Source organism: Dipodomys merriami, unplaced genomic scaffold (genome assembly GCF_024711535.1).
Source record: "Dipodomys merriami isolate MVZ:Mamm:240054 unplaced genomic scaffold, mDipMer1.0.p SCAF_693, whole genome shotgun sequence".
Classification (NCBI taxonomy): Eukaryota; Metazoa; Chordata; class Mammalia; order Rodentia; family Heteromyidae; genus Dipodomys; species Dipodomys merriami.
Genome location: NW_027206283.1, coordinates 367,598 through 377,500, shown reverse-complemented (window position 1 = coordinate 377,500; position 9,903 = coordinate 367,598).

Here is a 9,903-nt window from a genome sequence, read left to right as displayed (position 1 = left end):
GGGAGAGAAAGGAGGCAATCCAAAGGTTTATACAGGAATATCATGAGCGTGAGGAAGCCACTCGAAAACTGATACAGGATTTGCGTGAACAACTTGAGAATACTCAAAGAGAAAGGCAGGAATAGCATGAGCAGGCTGAGAACACTCAAAGAGAACTACAGTAATCCCACAAATGGGAGGAAGCTAATCAAAGAGTAATACAGGAATTGAGAGAGCAGGAAGAGAATACACAAAGATCACTAAAAGCATTCATGGAATCCATTAACAAAGATCTGAAGGAAGTCAGAAAAACCACAAAGGGAATGCTGAATGAAACCCAACAGAAGGAATGGGAGTCCAATCAACTAAGTAATTTGAGAATAAACACTGAACACCAAATTAAGGAAGTAAAGAAGTTCATATAAGATCTAAAAAAAAGCTTCAACAAAGTATTTGAAGACATCAAAGCTGACCAATTAGAAGGAAAAGAGATAAAAAACAAAGTAGAAAGTCTTGACAGCAGGTTAGACCTTGCAGAAGATCGAATCTCAAGGATTGAAAAGAACATAGATATTATAGAGAAAGAGCATACAACCATCCAAGACAGGAACAAGAAATATGATAGATCTATCTAACACTTGGAAGACATCATAAGAAGGCCTAATCTAAGGATAAGGTGTATAGAGGAGGACCTAAAAACAGAAGTTAATGGTCTAGGAAATTTGTTTAACAGGATCCTAGCAGAAAACTTCCCAAACATACAAAAAGATAGGCCTATTCAGATACAAGAAGCTTTTAGATCCCCAAATAGACCAGACCAGAAGAGGACATTCCACTGTCACATTATAATCGACACAGGAACAATTCAGACCAAGGAAAAGATCCTTAAAGTTGTAAAGGAGAAAAGAGTAATCTCCTATAAAGGGAAACCAATTAGAATCACCTCAGATTTCTCAGCAGACACAATCAAAGCTAGTAGAGCATGGAATGATGTATGCCATGCCCTAAAAACAAACAACTATCAACCAAGGATACTTTACCCAGCTAAACTGTCCTTCATAACTGAAGGCCAAAGAAAAACCTTCCATAGCAAAGAAAAATTGAAACAATACATCTCCACCAAACCAGCTGTACAAAAGTTTCTGAAAGATGTCCTACACATAGAAAACCAACAAGAGCACAATAAAGGCCAAGAAACTGCACCCAAACTGAGAATCCTAGAACCATAGGAAGAACCCAGTTTTCGCAGCCACCAAGAAGGTAGATAACATGGCAGGAACTCCCAAATACCTCTCAGTCCTTTCTCTTAACGTTAAAGGACTTAACTGTCCAATTAAGGCCATAGACTGTCTAGTTGGATTAAAAAACAAGACCCTTCTAGCTGCTGCTTTCAGGAGTCACATCTTGCCCATAAAAACAAACACATTTTCAAGTTTAAAAGCTGAAACAAAATTTACCATTCAAACGGCCCCCATAAAGTTAGAATAGATAAAGAAGTTCACTACATACTAATTAAGGTATCTCTACTTTTGGAGGATATTACTATTTTAAATTTCTATTCGCCAAACAATGGAGCACCCAAATTTATCCAAGAAACACTACCTTCCCTCAAAACCCACATAGATGCAAAACTATAAATTGTTGGGGATTTTAACACACGACTCTCCCCACTAGATAGATCAACTAGGCAACAACTCAACAGAAAACCGCAGATCTAAACAGCTGCATAGATCAACTAGAATTAACAGACCTCTACCGAACATTTCACCCAGCAGCATCAGAATACATGTTTTTCACAGCAGCACAAGGAAAATTTTCTAAAATAGACCACATTTTAGGCCACAAAGCAAACTTGTCTAAATTCAAAAACATTGAAGTTATACCTTGCATTCTCTCTGACCACCAGGGAATAAAATTAGAACTCAATCCCAAAAGCCACCAAAGAATGTCCGGTATCACATGGAGGCTGAACAACACACTGCTGAATCACGAGTGGGTCATGGAAGAGATTAGAAAGGATATTCAAATATTCATGCTATTCAACAAAAATCAACACACAAATTACCAGTTCTTCTGGGACACAGCTAAGGCAAGTTTATAGCTCTGAGCTCCTACATCAATAAATTGGAGAGATCTGAAACCAACAAATTAATGACACATCTAAACCTCCTTGAAAAAGAGCAGAAACATAAACCCCAATCCTGTAGATGGAAAGAAATAATTGAAATTAAATCAGAATTAAATGAATTAGAATCCAAAATAAAACTAGACAGAATCAACAAAAAAAGAGTTGGTTCTTCAAAAAATTACACAAAATTGACAGACCCTTAGCAAATCTTATCAGAAAAAGAAGAGAACACACATAACAAATAAACTCGGAGATGAGAATGGAAACATCAACACGGAAACAACCAAGAATCAGAACATTATAAGGGAATACTTCTCAAAACTTTATGCTAATAAGTTTGAGGACTTCACAGAAATGGACCTTTTCCTAGCAAATATTGACATGCCAAAACTAAACCAAGATGAGTTAAACCAGCTTAACAGGCCCATATCAAACATTGAAATAGAAACCGCAATAAGAGACCTTTCAGCTAAGAAAATTCCCGGACCAGATGTTTTTACAGGGGAATTTACAAGGCCTTCAAAGCAGAGCTCACACCAATACTCCTCCAACTCTTCATTGAAATTGAAAGAGAAAGTTCACTACGGAACACATTCTATGAAGTCATCATAACCCTCATCCCAAAACCAGGCAGGGACTCATCAAAGAAAGAGAATTATAGACCCATTTCTTTGATGAACCTTAATGCAAAACTTCTCAACAAAATATTGGCCAATCAACTTCAACAATTCATCCAAAAAATCATACACCACGATCAAACAGTATTCATTTCAGGGAGGCAAAGCTGGTTCAATATACGCAAATCAATCAATATTATTCTTCACTTCAACAGGAGCAATGATAAGAACCCCATGTTTATTTCAATAGATGCAGAAAAAGCATTCGACAAGATCCAACACCCCTTTATGATGAAGGTTTTGGAAAAATGAGGAATCCATGGAACATTCCTCCATACAACAAAGGCTGTATATGAAAACCTAAACCCAGCATTATACTTCATGTTGAAAAATTGAAGCCATTTCCTCTTAACTCAGGAACAAGACAAGGATGTCCATTCTCTCCACTTCTCTTCAATCTAGTATTAGAATGCCTAGCTAGAGCAATAAGACAAGATGCAGACATAAATGGGATTCAAATAGGGAAAGAAGAAATAAAACTCTCCCTCTATTCAGTTGACATTATCTTGTATTTAAAGAATCCCATAGACTCCACTCCCACATTACTCAAGCTGATTCAAAACTTTGGCAAAATAGCCGGGTATAAAATTAACTCTAAAAAATCAATGGCTTTTCTGTATGCCAACAATGAGAAAAGTGGGGCTGATTTTAGGAAAGCAACTCCATTTGTAATAGCCCCCAAAAAATAAAATACCTAGGAATTAACTTAACCATAGAAGTGAAGGGCCTCTATGATTAAAACTTTAAAAAACTTGAAAAAGGAAATCAAATCAGAGCTTAGAAAATAGAAAAAACTCCCATGCTCCTGGGTTGGAAAAATTAACATCATGAAAATGGCAATACTTCCCAAGGCTATCTACAAATTCAATGAGATACTTATCAAAATGCCAAACTCAATCTTCAAGTAAATAGAAGAGAAAATCCAAAAATTCATATGGAACAATAAGAGACCTCGAATAGCAAACACGATCCTCAACGGAAAGAACACTGCTGGAGGAATATCAATACCAAATTTTAAACTCTACTATAAAGCCATAGTAATCAAAACAGCTTGGTACTGGGAAAAGAACAGACCTCAGGACCAATGGATTAGAATTGAAAACCCAGAAATGAACCTACAGACCTATAGCCACGTAATCTTTGATAAGGGAGCTAAAACAATAGAATGGAACAAGACAGCCTCTTCAGTAAATGGTGCTGGCAAATTTGGTTAACTGCTTGTAGAAAACTAAAATTAGATCCTTATATTTCACCCTGCACCAGAATCAACTCCAAATGGATCAAAGACCTCGGAGTCAAAGCAGATTCTATGAAAACATTACAGAATGGAATAGGAGAAACCCTAGGTCTCCTTGGCGCAGGCTGAAACTTTCTTAATAGAGACCGGGAAACACAACAAATGAAAGAAAGCTTGGAAAAATGGGATTGCATTAAATTGCAAAGCTTCTGCAAGGCAAAGGACATAGCTAGCAAGATCAATAGAAAGCCCTCGGATTGGGAGAATATCTTCACTAGCCATACAACGGGCAAGGGTCTCATATGTAAAATATACTTGGAACTAAAAAAATTAAATCCCCCAACAACGAATCTTCAAAGAAACAACTGCCCAATAAATAAGTGGGCTAATGACTTAAAGAGAAACTTCCCTGAAGAAGAAAGAAAGATGGCCAATAGACACCTGAAGATATGCTCAACCTCCCTAGCCATAAAAGAAATGCAAATCAAATCAACATTGGGATACCACCTCACTCCAGTTAGAACGGCAAAAATCAAGAACTCTAATTACAACCGATGCTGGAGGGGAAGTGGACAGAAGGGAACCTTACTGCATTTTTGATGGGAATATAAATTTGTTCAACCACTTTGGAAATCAGTAAAGAGGTTCCTCAAAAGAATTTACATAGAGTTCCTCTTTGACCTAGCAATCCCAATTTGGGTATTTAACCAAATGCTTACAAACAAGACCACACTTAAGCTACCATCACAACTGTGTTTATTGCAGCATTGTTTATTTACCCTAGCTAAGAAATGGAACCAACCCAGATGCCCCTCAGTAGATGAATGGATCAAAAAAATGTAGTATAAATACACAGTGGAATTCTATGCCTCCATCAGAAAGAATGACATTGCCCCATTTGTTAGGAAATGGAAAGACTTGGAAAAAATTATATTAAGTGAAGTAATTGATGCCCAAAGTAACATAGGTCTCATGATTTCTCTTAATTGCAATATCTAGTATATGTATGAGTCAAGCAGAAAAGTTCAGATAAGGTGATCTTAGGAAAATGAACCCTAAGATATATATTTTAAATGTTATTTTTTTTCTTTTATGCATTTGTTTCTAACGCAATTATAAGATTATTTCTTTGTTGCTTTGTATGTCACTCCCCCATAATCCCTGCTTTTACTGTATTTGATGTCGGTATAATTTGTGGAGGGGATGGGGAAAAACAAATCGTTTAAATAAAGAGACAGTTGGACCTATTGCAACAATGAGAAGTACAAGTTTTCATGTCGAAAACGAACATTACATCTTGCGGGGGGAGGGTTGGGTGAGGGAGAGGGAGGATGGGTAGGGATGGGAAGTGTAAACAAAGGAGGAGGCTACAATGATTGATAAGAAATGTACTCACTATCTTGCCTATGTAATTGTAACCCCTCTGTACAGTATTTTCACAACAAAAATTTAAAAAAAAGAACAAGAGGAGAGATTCAATATCAAGAAATACAATCACATAAACAGGTAGAGACAGTAGAATTCCTAATGTTATTCCTGTATACTCCTGTGTACTCAGTTTTCTGGGTAGTATTTTTTTTGTTTTTCTGTGATTTTTTTTGGTTGGTCGTGGGGCTTTAACTCTGGGCCCAGACTCTGATCCTCAGCTTTTCAGCTTAAAGGGAGCGCTCTACCACTTGATCTACAGTGCCACTTCAGGTTTTCTGGTGGTTTATTGGAGGTTGGATTGTCACGATCTTTCCTGCCCAGCCTGGCTTTGAACATTGATCCTCAGATCTCAGCCTCCTGAGTAGCTAGGATTATACATGTGTGAAGAGCTTAAGTAACTCCGTTTTAATATGAAGCCCCTTGAGTTGTGCTGCCCTCAGAGTAACCCCCAAAGACAGCTGTGCTGCCAAAGAGAAAAATAGTTCTCAGAAAAACCGCAGGTTGCCACCAACCCTGCCCACCCTTCAGGAACAGAACAGTTGCCCAGGTATTCCAGCAGAAAAGGGAAGTGTGATCCGGGAGGACTTAAACCCCCTAACTTGTGAAATTACTTGTGTGGAAACCCCCTGAGCTTGTGAGCTTGCTTGTGTGGAAATCCCCTACAGTTGTGTGTTTAATCCTATAAAAGCTGTGCTAATTTTGAGCTTGGGGCCTCTTAGCATCACTGGTTATCCAGTGTGTGGGAGACTAAGCTCAAGCTTGCAATAAGGACTCATTGATGTTTGCATTGATCATGGTCTCTGGTGGTCTGAGAGGGGGGCATCCGGAATCTGGGCACTTCACTGTGAGCCAGCAGCGCCTGGCTTGGTGGTATTGTTTTTAAATAAATCAAATAATTTATTTACACATTTTGATGGACTAAGATATAGTTTTCAACTTATGGTGATTAGTTCAAATAACATTCTCATATAGATACTATTGAAAAACCAATGATATGTTAAGATTATGGTCTTCAATACAGCTGTGAACACATGACACAATTTACATAATAGCACTTACATGCATGCAGTTGTCTTAAAGGCCACAGGTGGTAGAGCAAGGAGGTAAAATTTATTTTTATTTCTGCATGAAACAATTTGTAACTTTATACCAACAAACTGAATTTGAGTCTTTCCTTATTTGCAAGCTAAGGTGGAAATGTAAGGACTCTTCACTTTTCCTTTTTCCTGCTCTAGAAGTCAACAGTATTTCTGGTAAATTACATTCATTTACAGATGAGAAATGTAAGGCCAACAGTCAATATAGTGAGTAAATAATGATACTAGATTTTGTGTCTGATCTCTTCACTCTGTGTGCTTACAAAGAGAGTAATTTCATGATGGAGAGGACAAATATGAAAAGACTATGGGGAAAAACCATAGTTTGTAAATGGTTGTTTTAGGACTAGGTGACCAGTGATGAGTATTTGAAATAGGCTGGTGTTAGGGGCATATAAAGGAGTACATAGAAATCATATTAGTGACAGAACTGAGAACATCTTGATCATTCATCTTATTTAATGGCGAGAGTAGAAGGATAAGAAGAAATCTGAAATGCTTCCACATCTCTGGCTGGCAACTGTATTAGTGATATTCTCGTGATAAGGACTACAGGTAAAAATGATGGATTTAGAGGTAAAAATTCTGATAGTTCTAAAATTTATGTTAAACAGATGCAAAGATAGGTCTGTTTAGACATCATCAATATATCCATGACCATTAATGTGAAAGAGAATAATAAAATCGGGGTCATTATTGGAGGGAAGAGGAAAAGGAAAGTTCTGACACAAGTGTGAGCAAAGTGCGCACCAGTGTGGAGAAGACTGGAAGAAAGATAAATAAGGAAACAAAAAAGTAATAAACACAGATTTACAGAAGGAAAGAATTTTCAGGAAGATGTTGTAGGAAATATATTATCTGGATTTGAAAACTAAAGGGACATAGACAAGTTCAATAAAAACAGTGTTTTGGTGAAAGTCATATTAATAAAATTTTGAGATATGAATGTGAAGCCATAAAATTGTGGATCCATGAATTCAACAGATCCTGTTGATTTTAAATGTTGGGAAAAATGCTTTTATCCTAACCTTAGAAGAATTATACAGATATAACTGTCATGAACTTTACTTAGAGGTATTCTGTGAATATTTTTGAAGATTTGTTTAGCCAAGAGACTATAGATTGAATTACAGCAAAAATAAGCCTAATGTTTCCTACAGTTCCAATCAGTGACCAATGAATCTATATCAGGTTGGAATTTTATTGAAATATCTTTAGATATGTTTGTATATTTTATCACCTACTCATTATAAATGTAGGACAAGTAACACTAGGTATTAGTTTGAATATAGAGCTTTATGGATGTGACTGAAGACTCCTCGAATTGATTCTTCTTTAGAATAGAAAATGCCTCAATAGGCATTAACACATCATAACTGCCACATATTCTTTTTAAGTGTAGTTCTTTTTAGGGATATCTCCATGCTGAAATAACTCTATCAATCAACCTGCCATAAATTCTTATATGTAGGAAGTGCTCTAATAAACTTCAAGCTTTTATTGAATGAAAGAGTTCAGACATTACCCTCACCACTTGGATTAAATGATTAAAAAGATAACATATTGTGTTTAATGCCTTTCTTTCATTTTCTCATACATATTGTGAAGTAGTGAAGGATTCTGATGTAACAATAATACAGTGTGGACTTGTATTAACACAACATCTAGTTTTAATTCAGATACTTAACTAATTAGCTCCAAATTTTGTGCATATTTATATTTCTCCTGGGAAAACTAATGAGCTCCAAGGAAATGTCCCTAAGGATATTCTTTCAATTCTAATATCACTATTTGTCTCAAAATGCAATAAATTTTACACACTCTAATGTGGGCATAGGGTAAAATTGAGGAACTTTTCTCCTCAGAAAGTGAGTACTACCCCATTGCTTAACATGGACAAGGTACCTTAATACATAGACTGGGCATGTGCAAAGGATAAGTGAAATTGAACAATTTTCTTAGCAGTTTTTACAGATAAAATGGAAATAGAGCAACTATGAACTCAAAAGGAATGTGCAAAGAAGACAAAGGCCCAGAGTAGAATGTGCCAAGAATTGCTGAAGTATAATTTATTAATGATGACGAGTTTCTTACTATCTCCGTTCCCACGTATGTAATATTCTCAAGCTTTTTGGGGGAAATTTCACTTGAGGGCTTTCTAATATTAAAAATTATCACTTGATTCTAGTCTTACTCAGGACATATTTTCTATTATTTTCTAACTTTTCTACACAATCTGAGAATTGTTTCATATGTGTGTTTGAACCTATAAGTGCCTATGTGTTTATGTGCATGTTTGTATGTATATATGTATGCAAAAATCTCAAACTCTTATTCAGCAATCTTGCTCATAAATAGTACTCCATCACTTTAGCCATTCTTCCAATGCATCTTTTGGCTGGTTAATTATACATAGTGTCTCAAAGACTGTTCTGTCCAGGCTGGATGCAAACTGAATTTCCCAGACTCCTTTAAATTCTTAGGTTTTATTTCTCCAGGAGTATCAACTTTTGAACTGCAAACATTTTTGTGAGTGTAAAATCTAAGCTGTAGCCCAGATTTTTAAATCGAGTTCATATAAAGATAGATAAAAATACACACTACATATGCTGAGTGTACACTGTTAGAAATGTAATCGTAAGCAGGGTGCCAGTGGCTCATGCCTATTATCTTAGCTAATCAGGAGGCTGAGATCTGAGGATTACATTTCAAATCCAGCATGAGTAGGCAAGTTTCTGAGGCACTTATCTCTAATTAACCACCAGGAAAGTGGAAGTGGTGCTGTGGCTCAAGAGGTAGAGCACAAGCTTTGAGCTGAAGTATAGAGGGACAGTGCCCAGGCACAGAGTTCAGGCCCCACTACCAACAAAAATAAAACGAAAAAAAGTAAAAGAAATGTGATCTTAGCCACCACTTCATTGCTAGTATAATTCCTGCTCTGTCAACATGGCCTATTTTCCAGTTAAGTCCATGCTCTTATATCTGACTTGCTTGGAACTGGAATTATTCTTCCATTCTCCTTTTTACAAATTTGAATGATTAGCTACCCTTATTTAGAGCTAGTAGAAGAAATACAGTGGTATCATTCTTCACGTTCCACTTAGGAGTAATGCTTTCTCTATATCACTCCCATAAGTCTACATACTGGCCATGGCTTTATTGCTTCCAAGTTGTCTTATTTGCAGAGTCTTCTATAGTGTATTGAACAATTATACTTAAACACAGAATTTCTCTTTCTCCTATTTTTATTATTTCACCTGCTTTTAACTTATGTACACTTGGGTAATAATGCACAACACAAACACTGACTAAAAATGTTTCTGAGAACCTTCTTCCCAGAGCAATTAGGAAATTTGA